Source organism: Callorhinchus milii, unplaced genomic scaffold (assembly GCF_018977255.1).
Source record: "Callorhinchus milii isolate IMCB2004 unplaced genomic scaffold, IMCB_Cmil_1.0 Scaffold6, whole genome shotgun sequence".
In the NCBI taxonomy this organism is placed as follows: domain Eukaryota; kingdom Metazoa; phylum Chordata; class Chondrichthyes; order Chimaeriformes; family Callorhinchidae; genus Callorhinchus; species Callorhinchus milii.
In genome coordinates, this window is record NW_024704747.1 from 15,543,975 (window position 1) to 15,568,420 (window position 24,446).

General features: G+C 40.8%; 1 protein-coding gene across 4 annotated transcripts in view; it reads right to left on the reverse strand.

Annotated features, from left to right (window-relative positions):
• Window positions 1-24,446, reverse strand: part of LOC103176851 (disco-interacting protein 2 homolog A) — a 122,021-nt gene that overhangs the window by 77,024 nt on the left and 20,551 nt on the right. The gene's annotated exons all lie outside the window — the stretch shown is intronic.

Consider the following 24,446-nt stretch of genomic DNA (forward strand, 5'->3'; position numbering starts at 1 on the left):
AATTACAATCATTAAAATGTTTGAACTTCCCTATATAGTGATGAGATCACTTGAACATCCAGGTTTGTTATTGCTTTGCAACATATTCCAACATAAATCTTGTCCTATATATAAAACTGATTGACTTATAATTAAAGATCTTGGGTATATTTCAGCTAGTGTTATAACTGAAAGCTTATAGAGGATTGGGCGTAGTTAAAATTAAAGGCTTTCAGAGCCAGACCAAAGACAAGTTACTTATTTTATTCAGTCAAGAAATGGTGAAACATAAGAAAAAAAAATACTTGCATTACCACAAGGCAGCAAAATGGATGTGCCAGTCATTCAATAGACATTCACAATTGGATCTGGTTATGGCGCATTGCTGGTCATTAACATTTAAATGAATTACTCAAAGCTTCAAAGTCTATTTCAAACAAAGTCAAATTACCATCTACCACCAGTGTTACATAGAATTTAGTAGTGTGCAATATTAGTAACAGATTTAACAACCAAAAACCTTAATTGGATGAATGGTGACTTCTCCAGTAAACATCGACATTGGTCTCCCATACTTCCTTCTCAGAAAGTAAAGGCTATAGATATCTATGTTCCAATATGAACAGTCCTCTAAATATTGAAATCGTGAGGCGCCAATTAAAACTGTGCAAACAGAACTGCAAGATCAACCAGATTCACGTACCATTTTTTAATCCACCAATCTGATCCACAGAGAAACCAGTTAATGCATTATTTTTACAAAGGCAGTGGGAGGGAAGTGGTTTGATTGGAGTAAATTGAAACATGTTACACTAAGTAAATATAGACATACACCACTATGAGAATACCCAACAAGGGTATAACTAATTTTTGGCTGATGTGCAGCAAATAGTGTCTATGCCATTCACCTTTAGGAAACCACAACCTCAGGAAATCTTCAATATTTTGTACATCTTAAATGTGAAATACGATATGAATACAAACCTCCCCAGCCATCACCCACTCGAAAGTCAGTCACCACACCCATGGTGACAGAAGGCTTGAGTGAGATGTCAAGCCAACCATCCAGATACTCAAGACTTGATGCTCACATGCCTCTGTGTTGCTGCTACTATTTATGTATTAGGACTATTTGCACTCGGTATAAGTAATAATAATAATAATCCTTGCATTTGATATAGCGCTTTTCACGTCGGGAGGACGTCCCAAAGCGCTTCACAGAACACTCTGAATTGCCTGTATATCTGTGGGCGAACGCGGCAGCCAATTGCACACAGCAATGTCCCACAAACAGTCGTAGATTAAAAATGACCAATTTATTATTGTTTTGGGTTTTGGAGGGATTATTAATAGGTTCTGTGTGGAGTAAGCAAACTTGCCCAAGGTTTCGCCCTCTGCCTGGAATTGAACTCAGGTCTCTCGCTTGCAAAGCGAGTGCTCTAACCATTGAGCTATAGGACTCCAACATAGATATCTATAGCCTTTATTTTCTGAGAAGTAAATGGTCCTTTGTAACTGGGTACAATATTGCACATGTAATAGCACAAAATTAAGTCTTTTTTTTATCCCGTCATGCTAAACGATTTGACACATTCTCTTATGGGAAAAGTGCTACATCAAGTGAAAGGATTATTATTAACAATAAGAGTGAGTAAAAGGATAGAGAGACAATATTAAAGGAGATTAAATGTGAATCAGATAAATATATATATTACACAGAGAGACAAAGAGAGAGAGAAAGAGTGAAAGTTATAGTTAGAGAGAGCAGGGTTGGCACAGTGGTACTGTACAGATAGTATAACTCCCGATGGCAGAATGTTTTAGTTTGCACTGTAGTCAATTTGTATAATGACCAATTATCAGCACTGTTTGCTTATCCACAAAGGGGCCGGTATCAATTAGTATGTTTAAGTGGCTCTTCAAAGTACTGCAAGGAAGTTGCATTTTACACATCTACTGTAACACAGTAAAATACATTTCATGATGAAGATCACTATCCACAATAAAAATATCTTTCAACATTTTGAAAAAAAAAGCTATTTCTAGTCAGCTCCAGTCAGTCAATACTAACAAATTGTGAAGAAGTGTATTTACAAAAGGATACCAGACCCAGCAAATTTTATATCCAACAACCTGAACGTGTTTTGGTTCCAGTGCTTGAAAGGATCTAAATGCAACACACACAGCATCTCTCAGAGTGGAAAATCGGGTGAATTACACAAGTCCCATAGCACGCNTTTTTTTAAACCTGATTCTCATTCCACAAAGGAGAATTTAATTGAAAGTCTTAAAATACTCTTCACTGAAATTCTAATGATCTGCTCCCCAAATGTCTCCTGACAAACGCAAGGAAATTTTAGCCAGTCGAAAAATCATCTTGTGTCTGTATTTCACCAGCAATCTTTCCAACCTAGAGCAGATGGGTCTGCTGCTACATTAACCCTTGAACATCACAGATTGTTGGCACACAGACTGTAGCAAAATTCTACATATTTACATAATAGCAGAATTAAACATATGACATCTTGAGGCTGTCTTAGCAGATGTAGTGATGGAACACTTCACTCTTCTTGAGAGTCAGTGTACAAACGGAAGCCTTAACTAAGAGTTCAACCTCCTCTGCTTTGCAGGTATCAATCAGTAAAATAAAAAGCTAGTAACAATTTGATTTATTAATTGGTTAATAAAATGACTTATCAAAGTCAAAAGACTTCAATGTTTTCACTCAAGGAATGATTTGAAATAATTTATAGGGACTGGGCAGAAAACAAATGCAGAAAACTAGCTTAATCAGATTAAAGATCATTTGAACGAGTCAGTGAAATAGCATAGAACAAAGTAACATATACAAGGCCCAAATCAAAGCAGATAAAGAGTTTTTTGTGAAGGGTTGAAGAGTGGACAAGTATAGAAGCCTTGCAAACAAATCTTCAACCTGTGGGAGTTTATTGCAAATGTACATAGCAACTGCTTGGAAAATAAATTGTTCAGTTAAGGGTACAATTCAATTGCCATGAAAGATGGGGGGGTGGGGGGAGAATGACAATTCTTACCAAAATTTACTTTACAGTAATTCAAAGTTAATAGAAAATTAAGCGATGTTGAACATTTATTTAATTATAAGATTGCTCCACTTTGCCAGCTGGTTAAACTGTGGCATCACAAGAAGTTTCATATCACAGACATGCCAGAAATGTAAAGAATATATACCAAATGGAATAAGAGCATTTAAAAGTATAAATTCTTTTCAAAGCAACACCCTATTAGAAATCAGGAGGCTCACAGGAAAAACACACATTTCATCCAAGCTTACACTATTGCTACAACTGGACACAAAGGCAGCTTCCCATACCTTATTGCGTTGTTTAAAGTTCAATGAATATCTTGTCAATATCCCCAGAATTCCTTGTTGCAAACAGTCGATTGTCAAAATCAAGAATCAAAATAAAGCAGGTAATAGTAACTGATAACCAGATTTTTCATATAGATTTAAATGTCATTGAAAGAGCAACAGGCACAACATGACAGAAAGCTAGGGCTTTGGAGGATTTTCTTTTTTAAAAATAATAAAGAATAAGGTACACTAAGAAGCAGTAGCAAGGCAACCTCTGTCAGTCAGCCAGTGAGAGACTTAAAGTCAACGGTTTGGATGTGGAGCTTGGATCAGTCAATACCATTCAGTGTGCTCAGACAGTACAGAGCCGAGCCTCTTTGTTTCCAGTTTCAAAAGCTCAGAGGCTGAATCTGTGCCATGCAATTATTCCTAAAAAACAAAGCATTATAACAGCCTCTGGGATCAGAACGTCAAGCAGCCTGCCTGGAACCCCCCTCCTCAACTTATCCACGTCCTCTTGCCACATCTGGTGCACTTGGGTAAGCAGCTGCTGACACTCAACTCAGCTTTCAGGGGTCTATTAGATGCGACAAAGGCAGTCTGATACCTCTTCCTCCCTCGCCTAACTGAGGACACAACTGCATGAGGCAACAACAGCTGAGCCACAGGGTTTAGGAGGTCAGAAGTAACCGAGGACTGATAATTTATGCTGTTCCGCTCCAGGGCTATTGGTCCTTCACGTGCCTCTCATACGCACAGCTCAATTGCATTTCAATTTGCACTGAAGCAGTTACCAGTGAATCTGCTATGAATTTTAGTCCTGGATGTCACAAGCAGAGGCACACAAAAAACAACCCATACTGCCTCATCATATAATGGTCACATGTGCAGAAGTGAAACAGCAACTAATTATTTTCATATCTTGAACAGCAAGTTATAATAATCCTTGTATTTGATACAGCTCTTTATGTCATCGATGTGTCTCAAAGCACTTCACAGTATTTACTGTAAAGTGTTGTGACTTTATGTTTTGTAGGCAAACGTAGAAGCAAATTTCTGCACGGAAATGTCTCACAAACAGGCATGAAGTGAATACACTTTACAGTAAAATCCTGTGAATGATTATTATTACTGGTGTGCTTGACAAAAGTGCACCTACATCCAGTAAATTTGACAATAACATTTGATCAGAATTAGAGGTGACAGAGACTTGCAGAGTCTGCCCTTAAATTACCACTTAGGATTGTCAAGGACTGTGAGTAACGCATAGCAAACAAGTCTCTAATTTTCAGGCAAATAGAGCAATGCTTCAGTTACTTGTAAAATTAAACCACTGCAAATTTCCAATGATCACACCAGCTTTTACAATCATTCAGTACTCACAAAGGGTTATCGTGGCAGTTCCCGGTGAAAGCTAACCTAAATCCTTCCAACTTTCATCTGTATTGTTCTGATAATTAGCCCAATAACCCTTTCACCACATACAGTATTGATTAACTGTATTTTCAACAATACGGGTACTTCAGTTAGGTCTCGGGACAACACATACTGTATATGAAAACAATGTTCACTGCGCAAAGAAAAAAAGCTGCTGAATTTGATGATGGATGTTGGTAATTCCCTTAGCTCATCAACAAATCAAGTGCAGTAATTAAAACTGCAGAAAGAGATATTCCCTGACTCTCAACTAATTGGTCAGACAATGCAGCATAACTGTAGAACCATAGAAATTTAGAGCACAGAAGGTGGTCATTTGGCCCCATCGTGTCTGTGCTGGACATGTCCATGGCTGGCAGCAATACCACTCTGATTGATTCAATAACAACTTTCCTTTATATAGCACCCTTCATGCAGGGTAACATCCCGGAACTATCTAGAAAGAGAGATGAGCAGTGCACCTCAACGATCACTAAAAATGTATTCACCAATCAATTGGCCTAGCTGAAAACAATTGTTGAATAAAGATGTTTGAACAGTTAAAGACCACAATTAATAACATCTTTTGTGTCCCTTCCAGAAAATGAGCTACAAAGAATAAACAGTCAGTTAAATTTTTTAAAATTGTTGTTACATTATCTGTACAGTACTCAGGCAATGATACAACAACAAAGAACACAATAGACATGGATTCCAACCTTCCCAGTACCTTAATTACGTTGGATGTCAGCTTTTGGAATACATGTGAATACAAAATCAGAATTCATGAGAAATATTGTTCCAGTGCTAATTTGCTAAATCACACAAAATGGAATTAAAGAAATGCATCAGAAGAAAGTCATGAGAATCCACTTCCCATCCAAATCCAGCACTAGCCAAAATCCATGACCAATCACATTATACATTATTCATACATTATTCCCTGAATTTATTTTTTTAAATGTTTTGCTGTTGTGAAATTCTTATTACAATGCTAGGGGGAGGAGGGCAGTTAAATTAAAGACAAAGGGATAACCACTATCCTTCTGCCTGGTTTACTGTCCCATGCTTGTGTTACCTCATCCATGCCACTCTACCTTTGACATACTTTAATTTTCCAAATTCTGTCACTGTTACAACCAGATAAATTAGGATTTAGGGCCGTTGCCTGATCATTGACTTATAAACAATTAAACAAAATTTTCTGCTGAGCTGATAATTTGCACCTCCTAGATGGATATTATGATTAGGAAATCCCTCTCCATTTGCTGTAGTCAATCAGTCAAGCAATGATACTTAAGATCTGTAAATCCCAAAGATGCTCAATGTTCCTCTCCTGGTCACATGATGTACTACTGCAGCGCCAACCCAGCTTCTCCTGCATTTTAACAATGACTGCAGTGCACAGAGTCCCTCCCCATTCACAAGCCGGCCAAACCCGCACAGCCAGCCTCTTCATACAACAGGCCAGTGTTTAAGAGACAGCATAAAAATGGCACTAGCATTTAGGGCAAAAGGAAAAGGCGAACAATTATTTAATCCAAACTAAATCACATTATTCGCCACTGGTCCCAGTGTAGCAAAAACACTGCTACAAATACAATTTTTGGTATTTTTCTCCCCCAAATACAATTTTCCACCTTTTCAGACAAGAAGCCAAGAAATAAACCTCACTGCAGAAATATTTTGGGCTCAGATCCAACAAAGAGAACAATGATACACAAGCAGCTGTTAGGATGTTCATGTTCTGGCAACAGTGCTCCTGCACTGGAGACCAGAATTAATATTCTCATGTGAAGTAACCTGGTAATGCTACAGCACGGCAGAGACTGCAGCAATTCTCAAACAGGAAACTTGAGATTCTGAATATCCAAGTGGAGCACTGAACCCTATGTAGAGAGATTCAAGTTCAATGCATAGCCTCGGGGCTGCAAATGACCCATGAACATTAGGCCCGACAAAAAAATCTGAGTCCCATATTCAATCGCATTGAGCAGGCTTTCTAGTTTCAAACAAATCACACGGGGGGGGGGGGGGGGGGGAGGGGCTGGAAAACGACGTGTGTGTATGAGAGAGGATTTTAGTTTTTATTGCATGCCTCTGAGTGACTCTAAAGAACTCAAGTGACAGAGACTATAGGGATATCTGTAACCAGATTATCCTCATCTCTCAACATGGTATCACTCTTATGTTGATCAATATCGTGAAAGTCTCATGAAGAAACTGGAAGCCATGGGAGTAAATGGCCAAATCCTAGATTTTATCTGAAATATGTATTGCAGCTCCAAGATCCATTTAAGGGTCATCAGTGGACTCAATGAGCCCATCCCTCTGGAAAGGGGGTAAGGTAAGGCTGGACATTGTCACCCACCCTGTTCGATGTGTTCATCAACAACGCGTTTGATGGCTTTGAGAGGGAAGGAATTGGTTAATTTGTTTTAGGCCTCTCTGACAGGATTACAGCATCTTTGTTTGTGGATGATATTGTGCTGCTGGTGGACTCCCCTGGGGACCTTCAGCGCTGCACCCACCATTTTGCACACTGGGTCACCCGGTGGGACACAGTGATAAGTGCCCCCAAATCCAGAATCATGGTTCTGCATGGACCAAGGGAAGACATTGAGAGAATGGATTGGAAGATACAGGGGGCATCAGTCTCAAACGCTGGTTCTTATCAGTACTTCACGGTGGACACCAACTTCAGCCTTCACCCTCCTGAAGGACCGCCCTGAGAAGGGGCAAAGGGCAATCTGGTTCTGCTCATCCCTCTTTAAGGACACCAAGGTTCCAATGCAGGTCAAGTTTGTACGATTCAAGACCTATGTGCAAACAGTCCTTTATGAATCCGAGCTCCTGGGGATGAAGCGGAGAGGCTTCCTTGGATCCATCGAACAGAGAGGTGGATGTGTGCCAAACATGGGAAGCGACTGCAGGAATGGAGGGCTCCGTCCTACACTGATCTGTCGTTAAGCACCCTGGAGGCAGAGGTGGCTTCACAGTGGGCACGCCTATTTGACAAGGCACCTCGCATGAGGACCTGGATTAAGCAGCTGGTGCAGAGTAAGCCTGGTACACGATATTGCACTTGGACAAGTTGTCCTGTAAAGGTCCTCTCACTATGCTGAAAGCAGTTGTCTGCCAGATAGCAGATGAGGAAACTCCAAGACTTGGGGCGACAGCTGCTGGAAAGTGTTACCTGGAGTCCGTGTTCGTGAACACACGTTCATACATGCAGCGCCTGGAATGCACCATGACTGGCTGGCAGAGAGGCACTGCCGCTTATACAGTGGCCTTCACAAAATGCAGCATCTTGGTGCTTTTAAAGGTGGTGAAGCCTGACGCCGAGCTTGTCCGATGTAGAGAGACCAATTACTAACTATTCTCCCGGTGGTGGGGAGGAGGAAGAGAGGTAAATCGGGTGTCCTTGGAGCTGAAATCATCTTGGTAATCCAGTTCCTGGCTCATCGGCAAGATTTGGAACGGCAGACTCAGTGACTGAGTGCAGGGAAAGTGCAACGTCCGATGGTGGGGCAGAGGGCGCAAGGGACAAGCAGGAGGCTGGTGCCAGTCGAGCCGGGGCACCGGGTGGTGGATTAGGGAGTGAGGAGGTCAGAGAGATATCAGAGCGAAAGGATTTGAACAGAAGTGTTAGGATCCTGAAGTCGATCCGTTCGGTGATGGGGAACCAGTAGAGCCTGGCCAGAACTGGCAAGATATGGGTACGGAGTTTGGTGCAGTTAAGTATGCTGACGGCAGAGTTCTGAATGAGCTGGATCTTTTGAATAGTGGAGCTGGGAAGACCAGCGAGGAACGTGTTTGAGTATTCCAAGCGGGAGGTGACAAACATATGCACAAGCTTTTCAGCTGCATTTGGGGTAAGGTACGGTTGGAGGCAGGCAATGCAGTGATGAAGTTGGAAGAAGGCAGTCCTGGTCAGATGTGGGGGAGGAAGGACAGCTGGAGGTTGTACCAGGACCCTAGATTGCACACTGGTTCTGCAGGAGCGAAGACCTTGACAGGAGCCAAGGAGTATGGCTTCCGTCTTCTCCACAGCTGCAGGAAGTTTGCACTCATCCAGGACCTGATGTCTGCCAGACAAGCTGATAGAACATCGGCAGACCTGGAGTCGGTATTGAAGGAGGCAAAGTAGATTGTGTGTGCACACATGTGGAAGTTTGCCCCGTGATTGCAGACATCACCACCCAGTGGGAGCATTTAGATAAGGAAAAGAAGAGGGCCAAGGATGGAGCCCTGGTGTACCCCACAGGTGACCGGGCAGGGGCGGGAGGAGAAACCCATTTGCCGAGATGAAATGGAGGGGGTTGGTTAAGTAGGACTTGAACCATGTGAGTGCGGTCCGACTAAGGTAGATGAGGGAGGAGAGGCGGTGGAAGAGGATGGCGTGGTCAACTGTGTCGAATGCGGTAGAGAGATCCAGCAGGACAAGGTGACAGAGGGAGCCCTGATCATGGATAGCGAGGATGTCATTTGTGATTTTGACAAGCGCTGTCTCTGTGCGGTGGGGAGGGCGAAAACCAGACTGCAGGGAGGGAGTGGAGGGAGGGCTGTGACCAAAGTTGACCTGCAACAATGCATTCCAGGTCTTTGGCAAGAAAGGGTAGGTTGGAGATGAGACAGTATTGTGAGAAGCAGAGTGCGTCCCTCCAGGGAGAGAGTGTGCATTCCATTCCAACAATCTATCTCAGGAATTTCCATGTGTAAGTGGGATGCATGGAATTCTCAGCTTGGGTTGGATACTCTTAAACACGGTGATGAGTTTCCGCATGTGTCAGACACCCAGCTGACCAAAAAAAACAAGAGAGATAGCAGATGATGGCAACACCTTCATATATAAAGGTTCCATTGTTCAAGTAATTTTCTAAACTAACATAGCAGTCACGTTTAGCATCTGGAAATTACAGGAATCTTAGTAAAATATTCTGAGGATCCTCAATTAGTCAGAAAAGATACTAGTCATAGTGTCACTGTGCAGCAGACCTTACTATTCATAATGGTAAATGCCCATATTAAAAATTATGAATGTGTCATATCATTTGTGAACACTGGAAAGTAATGTTAATGTACTATTGAATATTCTCAGAACACAAAAAGGGCATTACATCGGTAAATATCAGATTGCAATCATTGGACAGTTTGAACATTCAGTGAAAAGCAAAGAAAATCCCATAGGCCAAATACTATCTGCAAACATGAGCAAAGCAAATGTTAGAATTAGTGTTCACATTCAATCAGAACATAACTAGTGCTTTTCTTTGGATACATGTTTATTTAAATTTTGGTTAACTGGCATAATTATCATACAATACATTCGTAATTTTACATTTGTGCTGAACAGTCAGCAATTAGGACCCCAGCGGGAGGGACAGAGGAGGAGTAGGGATCAGGGAGGGTGGAGGGCAGAAGGGAGGCCGAAGAGAAGAGTCTTGAGGCGTGCCTTGAAGGAGGCAAGTGAGGGAGCGAGGCGAAGGGAGTACGGGATGGAGTTCCAGATGGTGGGGGCAGAGAGGCTGAAGGCCAGCCACCGATGGTGGGGCGGGCTGGGCAGGGGACATGGAGCAGGCTGGAGCTGGGAGCGGACAGGTTGATAAGGGTTCAGTAGGTCAGAGAGGGCAAGGCCATGCAGGGCCTTGAAGGCGAGGACAAGAATTTTGAACTCGATCCTCTGAGGGATGGAGAGCCAGTGGAGCCGGGCAAGGGTGGGTGTGATGGGGTCACAAAGCTTGGTGTAGGAGAGGACATGAGCTCCTGAGTTCTGGATGATCTGCAACTTGTGGAGGGAAGAGTTAGGAAGGTCTACAAGCAGGGTGTTGGCATAGTCGAGCCCGGTTATAATAAAGGCATGTACGAGGGTTTCGGCGGCCTGAGGTGTGAGATAGTGGCAGAGTTGGGCAATGTTGTGGAAGTGGGGGAAGGCAGAGCAGGTCATGGCACGGATGTGAAGGAGAAATATAGTTTCTCCAATAGAAATGCACTTTACCCGGAAGACAACATTTAAAAGGTATAATATGCAATTTGGAGAGTTAAGGATACAATTATCTTTATTCCTTAATTCAGAATGTTGAGAAAGTTTGGATAGAAAATGATGCCAAGGCTCATCTCCACCAGAGGAAGATCTTAATGCTGGCTGTAGTCTTTGTGCCTTTCACTCAGTCAGTGAGAAGCAACATTAGTCCACCATGTTTCTTATTAGTAATCAATCACATTTATAGGTAATGACAGACACTGTCTAACAAATGGTTGGTATGTGAATCTTGAATAAATAGTTTCATAAAGGTCTCTTGCATTGTCAGAACAGCAAAATCTCAGTTTAACCCTCCAATGTCACAACATAATACTGTATTGACAGTTACCCTTCTAAAGGGAAAGATGAAAAAAGAGACAAAGAGAAAGTGAGTAAGAGGGAAAATAACGAAAACCTTGCAAATTGTCTGACATTGGGCTCTTCACATCCATTATTGCCATGTGACCATGGTGCACTTCTTCCCAAATACTGCAGCAAATCAATCATTGTCCTGACCTTCAAATCCTTTCCCGATCTTATACCTATCTAACTAGGCAGTCTCCTGCAATCCTAATGCCCACACATCCTCTCACTCAGCATACTAACTTCATGGTTGTTTGTCGGGTCTTGCTGTGCAAACATTGGCAACATTGCCTTGTTTATTGCTGTCTGAGTCAACTAACATCCCTATATCTCTTTCAGCTTCCCCCTTGGTAAATTCAATCCCATTCATGGAGTACTTGAGATTCCTATTCTTGGATCCTATATGTAGTTCCTTGCATTTACCAGTAGTAAATATTATTTGCCAGTTATCGGCCAACGTGCATACCCTATCAAGCTCTCTTTGTTGCTTCCTCTGATTCCAGTTTACCCTCTACCCCCACCAAAAAAAATCTTGGTGTCATCTGCAAATGTAGCTATCTTACACTGGGTCTGCAAATCTAGGTCATTAATATATACAAGAAACAGAAGTGGTCCTGTTTAGCACCCGCTTTGTACCTCTCCCCATTTTGACCTAGCTCTCGTAAAAAGACTCTCTGCTTCCTTCCCTTCAGCCAATTCTGAATCTATGTCCATGTCTTAGTCTTGATACCCAATCACCAGAGTTTGTGGAGGAGTCTTCAAGTATACTTTATCAAACACCTTTTGGAAGTCTGGGTAAACTGCATCATAGTACATCATTACAACAGTCAATTTAGGCTGTCATCTCCTAAAAAAAAATCTTTGAAATTGGTCAAAGACCTACCCTTTCTGAACCCATGATGGTTGTCAATTATTAGGTTGTTTTTTTTAATATAGGTAATCTTCCACCTTCTTTCTGATGACTGACCGCATAATGTTTCCTAATGTTGAGGTCAGGCTAATGGATCTTTATTTGCCAGGTTTAGATTTAACTGGACAAGCAGCAGGAAAGCTTGCCAGACAGCAATATCAATGGCAAGCTATTCAGTTTTCTCTAGTTAGACTCCAGCAATACCCCAACACACACGCTGGGGACCCCAAGCCTTGGCTCTTGCCAATATGCACCTAATACTTTTCGGCATTAACAGGATGCCTCCCTCCTGGGAATGAGTGTGCATTCCATTCCAACAACCTATCTTTGGAATTTCCACGTAAATGTGAGATGCATGAAATTCTCAGTTTGGTTTGGATACTCTTAAGCATGGTGATGGATTTCTGCATGTGTCAGACACCCGCTGATCAGCCAAAAAAATTACTACTTTATAATCCTTGTTATTTACCTAAAACAATATTATCTGAACGGTTGCAAAAAGAGTGTTCCAATTGGTTGCAGTTAGCAGATAGAAATAACAAAAGCTCAATAGGACACAAATTACTTTGAGGAAAAGCATCAGTAGTTGCTCTAACAGAAGAAACCCAATTACAACAACCCTGCTCTCCACATCAAATCATCAAAATCAAGAAATACAGGTTTTACAGGATGCTCAGACATTTCCTGTGCTGAAGCTATCCTGAATGGACTGTAGAAAGTACTTCTGCAAAGGCAAATACTTGCACCACTTACCAAGATCTATCAAGTAAGCAAAAAAAGGAAGGAAACAAAAAGGTATCCAACATAAGCATGATCAAACAACAATGGAGTTCCAGAAAAAAAATTTGCTTGTGTAGAACAAAAAGCACATTAACTGAAAGTATCCTCAATAATGCCATAACACTGAATCATGATGTACTACTGAATTTAATTGCAAATGCGGGGGATTCTTTGACTAGCCCAGTAACATGGTGAAGAGGTTTTTTTGGTCAGCTGGGTGTCTGATATATACGGAAACACTTCACTATCTTAAGAGTATCCAAACCAAATTGAGAATTCCATGCATCCCACCTTTACCATGGAAATTCTAGAGAGATTGTTGGAACAGAATGCACATTCTCTCCCTCGCGGAACACACCCTGCTTAGCTAATTCCAAAAAGTATTAGGTGCAGGTTGGCATTAGCCAAGGCTTGAGGACCCCAGAGTACTATTGAGGTACTGCTGGAGTCTAACTAGCTAAAATCGCATAGCTCACCCTGGTACAACAGTCATCTCCCCTCCCTCAAAACACAAACCCAGACGCTCGAGCGCAGTTGGCAGAAATCCAGCCTCACGATTCACCGCCAGCTGTGGCTCAAGCACCTCCGCACTGACCACCTCTCCCTTTCTCAGGCCAAAACGGGCTTTTACTCTAAAGTCATCCTGGAGGCAAACAACAATCCAAAGACTCCCTCCACCACGGCTCCTGCCACTCCCCAATCCTTACACTCCTTTGCCCCTATTTCTCCCTGCTGCCTCAACCACAATCACCCGAATGGCGGTCGCCACCCAGCTGCTGGTCATTCAACTCACCCTCAACCTTGTCTTCCGACACGGTCAACCAGTCTCTCTCCTCAGACTCTGTTCCACTCCCCCTGACAACCGCTGTTATCACACCCCTCCTTAAAAAACCCACCCTCAATCCCTCCAATCTCTCACACTACCATCCCATTTCCAACCTACTCTTCCTTGCCAAGGTACTAGAACGAATTGTTGCAGGTCACCTTCGGTCACATTTCCCTCCATTCCCTCCTCGAGCCCTTGCAGGCTGGTTATTGCCCTGACACCTGCCTCCTGCTCGTCCCTCGCACCCTCCGCCCTACCATCGGAGGACGCACTTTCAGGCACTACGCCCCAAAACTCTGGAAAACTCTCCCTCAATCCCCCCACTTTGCTCCCTCACTTCCCTTTTTCAAGTCCTGCCTGACAATCTTCCTATTCAACCGTGCTTACGGCCACCTGCTCCCACCCCGGCTCAGAGTCCGGCTCTGCCACTATTAAGCGCTCTGAGATGCTACCCTGCGTGGGGGGGCTATATAAGTTAAGTTGTTGTTGCATCACGTGACATTGGTATCATTGTCTGGCAAGCTTTCCCACTGCTTGTCCAATTAGGACCACCCCACCTATTAAGCCTTTGGTTTGCAGGGTTAACAGGAGCTGAGTGGAATGATTCCCTGCCCCCAAAGACTGGTCTGTCCTTCCAAGTCCTGATAATGATGAGCCAGGCTTCCTGTGCTATCATTGCAGTGCCCTGGAGTACAGCAGATCTGCCTAGTACTAGAACCCGACTTCTGAGGCCACTGCAGAGGGCTAGCTCGATTCCGACATTCCATTGCCAAAACAAGTCACTTTGGAGCCAGCTCAGCTCCACGGAGACCCCACCTCAGTGAAGAGGTCTGAGTGAAATTAGGTAAAGTTATTTGATTTATTCTCTCATTTTTTAAAAAAAAAATTACATTTAGGCGCATTTATTTTATCTGGATCAGGTGGGAGAAGTCAGGTTTCTTTCTCCAGCTGATCCGCACTGGAAAAAAGGTCTTCACGTGTGCAAATCAATTCGAAGACCAGGTCTGATTTCACCCCTCAGTCAAATAGCTTGTCAACACCCAATATTTTAGATCATACATAGCCATTTCTGCCAAGTACCAGAGAACTGATGCTCCCCATAGAACTGTACACCAGCAAGAGACTGCACTCTTAAAAGAGAGAAATGGGGGAGAAGAGCAGAAACCCTTGGTAGCTGCAGCTAAATTTGTGGTCTTCAATCTTGAAAATAAAGGCAGCTACTGTATTCATTTTACACTTACTGGTTTTACCCTTTATCTTCAAATAACGGACATATTATAGCAAATGTGTCTGTAATATCTCAGAAACATTCTATTTGTAATTGTATTTTTATCAGCTTCAAAACCTAGCCTATGCACTTTCAGAAACATCACACAAACAGCTTGTATATAATGGGGCAGTTTAGTGTAAGCTGCTAAGCACATTTTTCCCTATTTCCTGTCTTGTATTTTATCTATAACACCACATGTATGCTGGAGCCAATGAGAAACATGATTGGATATGCTGCAAGGTTTCCTCACAGGCAGGAAACCTCACATCTCATACTTTCAAGGACAAAGCCCACAACACCGTGTGAAACAATCAGATATTATTTTGGCTGCATTTACTTGAAGCAGCACTTCCTCTGTGCTCATTGACATGCCCCCACCTTCATCTTCTTTTAAGCCTTACTCTGCATTAATCATGCTAAACAAATGCTAAAGTGCTTCATGTTATTTCTGTGTAAGAACGTAGAAAAAAGGTTTTATTCTTGAGAACTGGTAATAAGTTAACCCTCATTTTCATGAAAGATTGTTAATTCCAAACTACATTAGAATTTTAAATAACCCAAACGTTAATGCATGGGCAGCAAATTACTGAATGACCAGCTTCATTATTTTTATACACAATTAAAATATTTATAATTCATTTATATTAATTAATATTAAATGTGAAAGACTTCTAATAATATATTGACTACATTATGCTCTATCCAGCTGGTTATTGATGGGAGTCGAGCAAAAAATTGATTAGAATTCTAACAATTCTTCCTGCAAAAAAATCTGTACTATACATAGAACTGTATCATTTCTAATGCACAAGGATGCTAATGGACAATAAATCCAACCCAATAAAGAAATCCGATTCAGCACTTGCTTTCAAACTTAGTTGACACAAACAAGAAATGTAAAATGTATGCACTTTACATTTCGGAGGTCAAGAGATTTTCATATCTTATTTGAATGTTTTACAATACCTACTGTTACACAATCTACACCCCAAACAGGATTTACTTTTAGGCCAATCGGAATCAGTATCATGAGATGTGATCACAAAGCCTTCTTTCTGGCAGCTACCCATCTGGCAAGATTTTCACAGGCTAATCCAAGTCGCAGATCCATCTGTTTGACATGCAGCCTCAAAGACAGGGGATTCCTATGAAATAGTTAGCATTCCTATAGTACACTGCTCATTATTTACAAAACCACATCTTAGCAACCAAAAAAAAATCAATCAAACTGGCTCCACACAATTACCTACTAAATCATTGATATACCAACTTGCTATAAATACCCAATTGATTCCAAGAACATTTTAGGAACCAAATATCTTAACATCCAATCCCAAATATTGCACTTCAGGTTATCATCAGATTCTATTCTGATAGCTAAATTATGTTAATGAACGTCTATCAATATTTTAAGAACCCAGCTGTAGCCTTCCCTGGAGTAACCACCACTGGCTCTCATAAACCAACAGTCACAGCTGGATTGTTAACAAAAAAATCTTCATTAGTAAATGAATGTATCTGGTTCCTGCATGTAGGAGTTTACATTTATTTTGGGCATTAAGCCAAGAGACTGCAGCACAAGCTCATTCAAAGTGTATGACAAAATGACTCGACTCATTCTAGCAAATCACTTTAAAATGATACATGTGCAATAATGCATTTTAAAACCTGTTTAACAGGAAATAATGCAAAGCAAAACATTTTATGACTAGTTTTTGCTTCTTCAGCAAGATAAGACCAACACTTTTTAAAGCAGTGTAACAATATTTAGCCAATTCAAGGGTCTTTCACGCTCTTCTGAAAAGATCATTTCATCAGCAAGTTCAATGCAAACAGCCCAGGCTAAAGTGTTATAGTGACATGTCTCTATTTAAAGCACACGTATACCATGGAAAAATTTCTCTTATACCAAAGATATTACAATGTACAATTTGCTTCCTCACAAAATGTAACCACCATTCTACCTCACAGATTTCAAATTAAGTTAATTGTAACAAAATCACATTAGAACACAAAATTTAAAGTTAGATTCTACCATATTATATCTGTATTATATTTGCAATTTGTTCTGTTCTGTGCAGGAACCCACTACAAACAAGCTGTCAAGTATTACTTGATATTCATTGAAAACATTCAGTCAGACTACATTGCATATCAAATACCTTCAACAGTAACGTGCTGCTGTTCCAGTTCAATTACTGTATTGTTATGTTTCGGTCAATACATACATTGTTAGCTTAACTAATAAGCTAAGAAGTTTAAAACGTTTCAGTATTTACTTAATTTTGGAAACTGTGCGCCAAGATCTTCCACAGAACCAAATGATGAAATCTTCTGATATAAACACTTTCTATAATGCAGAAATGGATAGCTAGATGAACGTACAGAATCACCTCCACAACAGTTGGCACTAACATCCCTCATCAAACAGATATGCTGGATATGAAACAATGAATGCAGGCTATCAAAAATCAACTGCTTTTGCAAGCATTCTATTATCCCAAGTAACCCAGGCACAAGTAGCTGCTTATCATGGCAGTTGGAGGTGCTTGTATTACAAAAGAAAGAAAATATGACTAAATTCATTAAACAATAGCATATACCTGCCTCCACAAACAATACAGGTGTCTGGAGAGAAGTTCCATCTTTAGCTCGGGAATACAATTGCACAAGTAGGACCCAAGAATGACTTTGAATGAGCTTGTACTGCAGTCTCTTGGCTTAATGCCCAAAACAAATGTAAACTCCCACATGCAGGGTAACCAGATACATTCACTTACTGAGAGTTAATGGACAGATGTTTTTGAATAAATTGTAGTCCATCTGATACCAGACCAAAACTTTATGTGGGACAATAGGAATTCCCAAATTCTCAGCCTTAAATTTTCATTACCAGCAGCAATAAAAAGTCGGTGATTATTTTACAGGGGACACAACTTCATTTTGGCATACAGTTCAAATATTATTTTTTCCTTCACATATGGATAGCTATGGTAGACAAATGCCATAACTCACTTGTTCTCTGTGTTGGATTTATAAGAAAGGGCATTATGTAGCTCTAAAAACAGCTATATTTCAGAGAAATAAAACAAATTGAATTTATTCCAATTTCAACAATTATTATAATGCTGTCCAAATACCAGTCTGAGAAGCTTTTATATAAGGATACATATATTTCTTCATTGTAACCAACATAATTAACTGGTATTAAATTCTCCAAGTTATTCCAGTAATGCCAAGCTTCCCCAATATCTGAGTGAGGGAAGTAATAAAAGTAGATCATTACTGATCCCAGAGAATCATATACAGCTGTGGGTCTGTGGTCTTTTCATCTTTGAGGAATTACCATCAAATAATATCACTAATCTTATCCCTCCTAATAGTACATGCTAATCAAGGAATTTTCCGTAAGGCCATCTCCTAATGCACTCCAATTCTATGCAGTGTACAGATGCTCATACACTCATTCATAACATCCAGGCTCGACTACGCAAACTCCCCGTTTGTAGGCCTCCCCAACTAGGCTGCAGATCATCCAGAACTCTGAAGCCCGTGTCCACTCCAGCACCAAGCTCCACAACCCTATCACCCCCATTCTCGCCTGACTCCACTCGTTTTCCATCACACAGAGGATACAGTTCAAGAACCTGGTACTCACCTTCAAAACCCTCCATAGCCTTGCTCTCCCTTACCTCTGCAACCTTCTAACCCCCTACCAACCTGCTTGCTTCCTCCGCTCAGTGGCTTCCGGCTTGCTTGGGATGTCCTCCCAACAAGAAAGGCGCTATACAAATGTAATTTTGTTGTTGCAGTGATCAAAGTTCTCAATCACTGCCTTATAACACTCATTTTAGTTAATAAAATACCAATTTTATACATACAGCATCCTGGTTAGACTTCAAAAAAACATTTTAGCAAAGATAGAACTGGATTTTCTTTTGACAAAAATTGAAGAGCAAGATCTTTCAAACTTTTTTCTGATTATAATAGAAACTCTTCCAGCAATTTCCTACAGATACTTGGTCAGTAAATGAATCTCACTGTTCCACTCTTCCATTGCAGGTAGCTAATGTTTGCTGTTTGTACAAAGATATGCCTTTAGTTATTTCCTTGGTGATTGACATTCTATATAATAGGAATCCATCACCTTATTGAAATATTTTGCTTAATTCAAATGGACATCAATGTGAAGTACAGCTAAGTGATTACATTTCTATGAATCAGCTGACTTGAACCTCAAGGGCATAAGCAGCTGTCGTATTACATGTGAGCAAAGTCATCAAGATATTTCTGCATGGGTGTGACTGCACATATAGGTGTGACCTTACATTAAATATCTGGATAGGACCATGTTGCATACCATGAAAATGAAATCCAGATATTTATCTCTAAACTGGATAAAGAAAAGGAATGTGGTGGTGACCTTCTTCATAATGCCACTAAGGTTAGTAAATACAAAAGTGCAGTACTGATAAAGCTCTGTGAAGAAGATACAGAACCTTAAATTGAATCTTAAATACAGTTTGGGTTTCAATTTATCCTTTACTTCCACATTCTGTCAATTCTTCCATAAAGGAAAGCAGGATTAGAACAAAAGGCTGTTCAACCTAGAAGACACTGTCAACATAGTAATAATAATAATCCTTGCATTTGATATAGCGCTTTTCATGTCTTCTAGACGTCTCAAAGCGCTTCACAGAATATGTTATAAAGTGAATTGACTGTACATTTGTGGGCAAAATATATAGTGGTTTGATATTCAAAGATCTGTTGTACATCTAGGCCATTGCCCCAGTGCAGAAAGTGCCGAGCATTTATCTTAATAAATTACCCTGACCCATTGACTTCAAGAAACATTTCCAGATTAGTTATGGAAACAATTGTTTCAGTATCTCAATTACCAAAATAGTCTGCAGTAGTGGTCTGATGTCCAGGATCACAGAACAATTTATCTTCAGTACATACAGTGGTGATTTAGTTGATTGAGGAGAAAAAACAAGTGTGTGTTGACGGAGGGGGTTAATTCTTTTTTCCCCCCATATAATCATAATTTAAAAAATGAAGATATTGTACATTATGCATCTGCTTTTCTAAGTGCTTCACAAAAAACTTCACAGGATATATTGTAAAGTGAATTGCCACTGTAATTTGGGAGCTTCTTGCATTTGATACAGGACCTTGTCACATTGTCGAAAGGTCTCAAGGCACTTCACAAAATTTACTGCAAGTGACTGTGCATTTGCATTTGCAAGTGAACACCAATTTGCCCATAGCAATATCCCACAAGCAGCCACAAAGTGAATGACCAATTTTATCTGGGGAATCGTTGGCAAGTAGGCAAAACTCCCTTCTTTGCAAGTATGGTCAAGGGATCTTTAATGGCCACCATCGCTTAATGTCTCAGCTGAAGTACGGAAACTCTGACAAAGCATCAGATGTCCCGATATAGGGCTTGAACCCCTGTCAGCCTTAAAGTTTCAACTCAGAGATGAGAGAGCCAGGCTGACAAATGGTTTCAAAACAACTCACATGTGTATAGCACCTTTAACATTGGGAAAAGTCACTGGACAGTCAGGAAACCTGCAACATACCTTGCCTATTACACAATAGGTGAATACCATGAGAACATACTCTCTGAACATATAAATGCAGATATTGATATGATATCACAGATGTGAGAATCCTGTGATTATTCAAGATAATTGTGAACAGACAAACCACAGTACAATGCATCCTTAGCTAAACCCTGAAACACAGCCATTCTTAAGTAAACAAAGATGAATGGGTCTGGCAGTTCAGTGAACCAACTGGCACTACTAAAGTCTTGTATCAACAGAGAACATTTTCTTTCTATATCATCCATTATTTTGTTACCCATCAGGAGATTTTTACTTGGACTTAAAATTATTTTGTAGAAGTCACCAAAGTTTGAACAAGGTGGCTTTCTTGCCCCAATCTGTTCTGCAATTATAAAGCATTTCTTCAACCACCAAAACTGGACTTCCACAACATTAACTCGGCATTTCAAATGCTCAGAAACACACCAAACTATTTTGTCCATAAGCATCTCACCACGGCTCAGTTGGTAGCTATCTTGCCTGAGTCAGAAATAAAGGTTGTGGGTTCAAACTCCACGTTGCAACTTAAATAGTCTGACAGTCAAATTTAAATAGTCTATCTGACAGTGCTGAGGGAACACTGCATTGTAGGTGGTGTCGTACATCAGATGAGATGTTAAACTGAGGTCCTGCCTGCCTGTTCAGATGTTAACGATCCCTTGGTACTATTCAAAAAGAGAAGGGAGACTTCCCCAGGTTCCTGGTCAACGATTCCCCTAAATAAAAAAAATGATCATTCACTTCATAGCTTCATGAGTTGTGAGACATTTAATGTGTGCAAACTGGCTGCTGCATTCACCTACAAATACACAGTCATCGAACTTTACAGTAAGAAAGAAAATCCAGCAGTGTCTGCTCCTTATCACTATCCAAAATACCCTAGTGGAAAGTACTGGGACAAAAACAGAAAAGGGGCTCATTCTCCACATATCTTGGACACACAAAGCAAGGTCACTTATGGAGGCGATACAAGAGGGCTGCTGGATCCTAGAATTAAAGTGCATGTGTGGGGGTGGGTGGGGTGGTGGTTCTGCGAAAACAAACACCGTCTCCTGCTGATTTTATGTCTTTTCTTTACCCTTCTCCTACTATATCCAACATTCAAAATTATGACCAAAGAACCACTGATCATAAGGACCAGGAAATAAGTGTTCTACTAAGGTAATAGAAAGTAAAACACACAGAATCATGCAGCTGTTTGCTGGAAACAATATTGTAAAAAAATGCTGCACTGGAAGCTTCTCCTTGTATACAAGTACAAAGCATTGAAATGTGTGCTGGTGTTGTTTCACTGGGGCCAGCTTCAAATGCTGACTTCCAAAAGTACCAGTAATCACATTTCAAATTTGTTTCATCAGCTTTAACCTAAAGCAGCAGCAATGACCAATGGGGAAGATAAAAAAAATCTACTTTTCTGTATTTGACTATCTTCCCTGCATTTACTGTACATTATCAGTTCTGTATTATTTGTTGAGTTGCCAGATCTTTGAGCATTGAGTTTATATTGCAAGTGAACACCATTGAGCCACATAAAAGCTCCAGAAGCAAATTTTACGAACTGAAAATTAAAATTAAGACAATTTATGAATTTCCAAAAATCTCGCACAATTTTAAATTTTAGACAACAACAAGATTACATTTGTATAGCACCTTTCACATCGGGAGGATGTCCCAAGGCCCTGGACAGAGTACAGCATTTCAGACCCGAGCTGGGGTCGGGGGGTGGGGGTGGGGGTGGTGAGAGAGAAACCAAGGGGGGTGGCCGATCGCATGGTCGAAGAGGGGGGTCTTGAGGCAGGACTTAAAGGAGGCGGTGAGGCGGAGTGACTGGGGAATAGAATTCCAGAGGTTGGGGGCAGAGTGGCTGAAGGCTCTCCCGCCAATGGTGGGCGGGTGGGGTCGTGGGACGTGGAGAAGGCCAGAGCCGGCTGAGAGGAGGGAACGGGCGGGTTGGTAGGGGGTTAGGAGGTCGCAGACAGTGATTTCAAGCACAAAACAATAAGAAACTTTAGACTTCAGGTGGGCCAGGTGCATAATAGCCATAAGCAATAAATTATATCTCTGACCTGCAAAGACAGTGAGTCAACCATTTGGGGTTTGGCAGCCAGAAAAATGCTTAATGTTTCATCAGGAGGCATTAGTAAAAGCCACAACTTTAAGGTTTGAAGTTTCCAAAGGTACCAGTACCTTCTCATTTGAAGCATTTTGCAGTAGAATCACCGACATTAGGGCCTGGTATCAACAGTAATCTTTACAATAAAAGCAACATTAAATTTTCAGCTTTAATATGCGTAATCAACATAATCCACATCTTGTATGTGCATGATTTTTTTTATCCGGGCCACAAGTTTAACCAGAGAAATGTTTTGCCTTTGTCACAGGCATGTCAAACTCAGCAGCCCTTTTTGTCAACACTTTCTCCCCTTCAAAACAACTGGTCGTTATGCATATCTCCAAACAACTGGCTACTATGCAATACTTTTGCCATACGAAATGCTGCTAGTCAGCTGCCTGGGTGGCAGGTTGAAGGATGAAGCACACAGCTGTATTTATGAATGAACTGCACAAGTGCCAGTTGGGATTTTTTATAGGAAGGAAAATAAGAACAATGTAGACTATTAAATAGATTGTTTTTCATATCTAGAAAGATGCTTATGACTTTGATTATAAAATACATTTTAAAAATTTGCTCTGGACATTATTCATTTTGCTTGCTTATAAAGCTGCCATAGTAGCTTTGAAGATTTGACACAGCATAAAATAGACAGCTGAGGTTTAAAAATAGGGGGATTGAATTTAAACATTAATATTCGAAAACAAGAGATGGTAATAAATGAATTTGTAGAAAATGTAATTTTGATAAGCCACATGTACAGCAAGGTGCTGGTTTATTCAGCTTGCTATGACTATCCTTTGTCAGTTTCTAATGAACAAGCAGTAGCAAGAATCCTCTGCAGCAGAGATTCGGGCTTTTCAGGAAGTGAAATCAACCTACGTCAGCATCTGCAGAAAAAACAGCAGTCAGAATCCTCTGCGGCAAAGAGCTAAGATTTTCAGAAAGCACAGCAAACCTGAATTAGCACCTTGGCAGATCACACCTAGTTGACCTCAACAACAGGATTAAAATTAAACAGGATTAAATTAAACAGAAAGGAGTTGGAAGTACCATGATTTGGTATATTATTTACAAAAGGCTCTAAAGGAAAGATCAAGGCAAGTCATCAATCTCAATGTAAAGTGGCAACATGGTGTTATAAACACCCCTTTCTGAACGTTAAATAATGGAATCAATTCAAACAAATGCTTAACTTCAACAAACACATAGCATCAAACAGAATAGACCACATAAACAACTGCCAAGACCAACATTTGCAACCACAGCCACAGATAAAGCTTCTCTGCAGTGATGGTCTCATTAAGTCAAAGCTGCTGTCCCACACAAATTTACCCAAAGAACACCTCACACTGAAACAGCACAAAAAGTCAAATCATAAGTTATAAATTTAATGAAAGGAGGTGGTACGACCTCCTAGATTTATCCAATCAGTTTAAAGGCTTTCGTCCATGGATCAATGGCAGTTTATCAGTGAACAGTTACTTTTGTCCATCTGATAAGTTCATATCTAATCTAAACTAATAAAGACGAAATGTCTGTCTGCCAAGAACACAATGACCGATTGACGTAGAACAACAACTTGCATTGATATAGCGCCCTCCATGTCGAGCAGCGTCTCAGAGCACTTAACAATGGCGGAGCCCAAGGCCGAGCCATGGGGAGTGGGAAGGTGACCATAGGTGTATGAGACATGATTTATACCTCATCGGAAAGGTCTTGCACAAGCATTTTTTTGTGGGGGGGGTTCACAGAGTCATAGTCACAGAGGTCACACACCCTTCTAGAGGGATACATCGATACTAATATAATTAT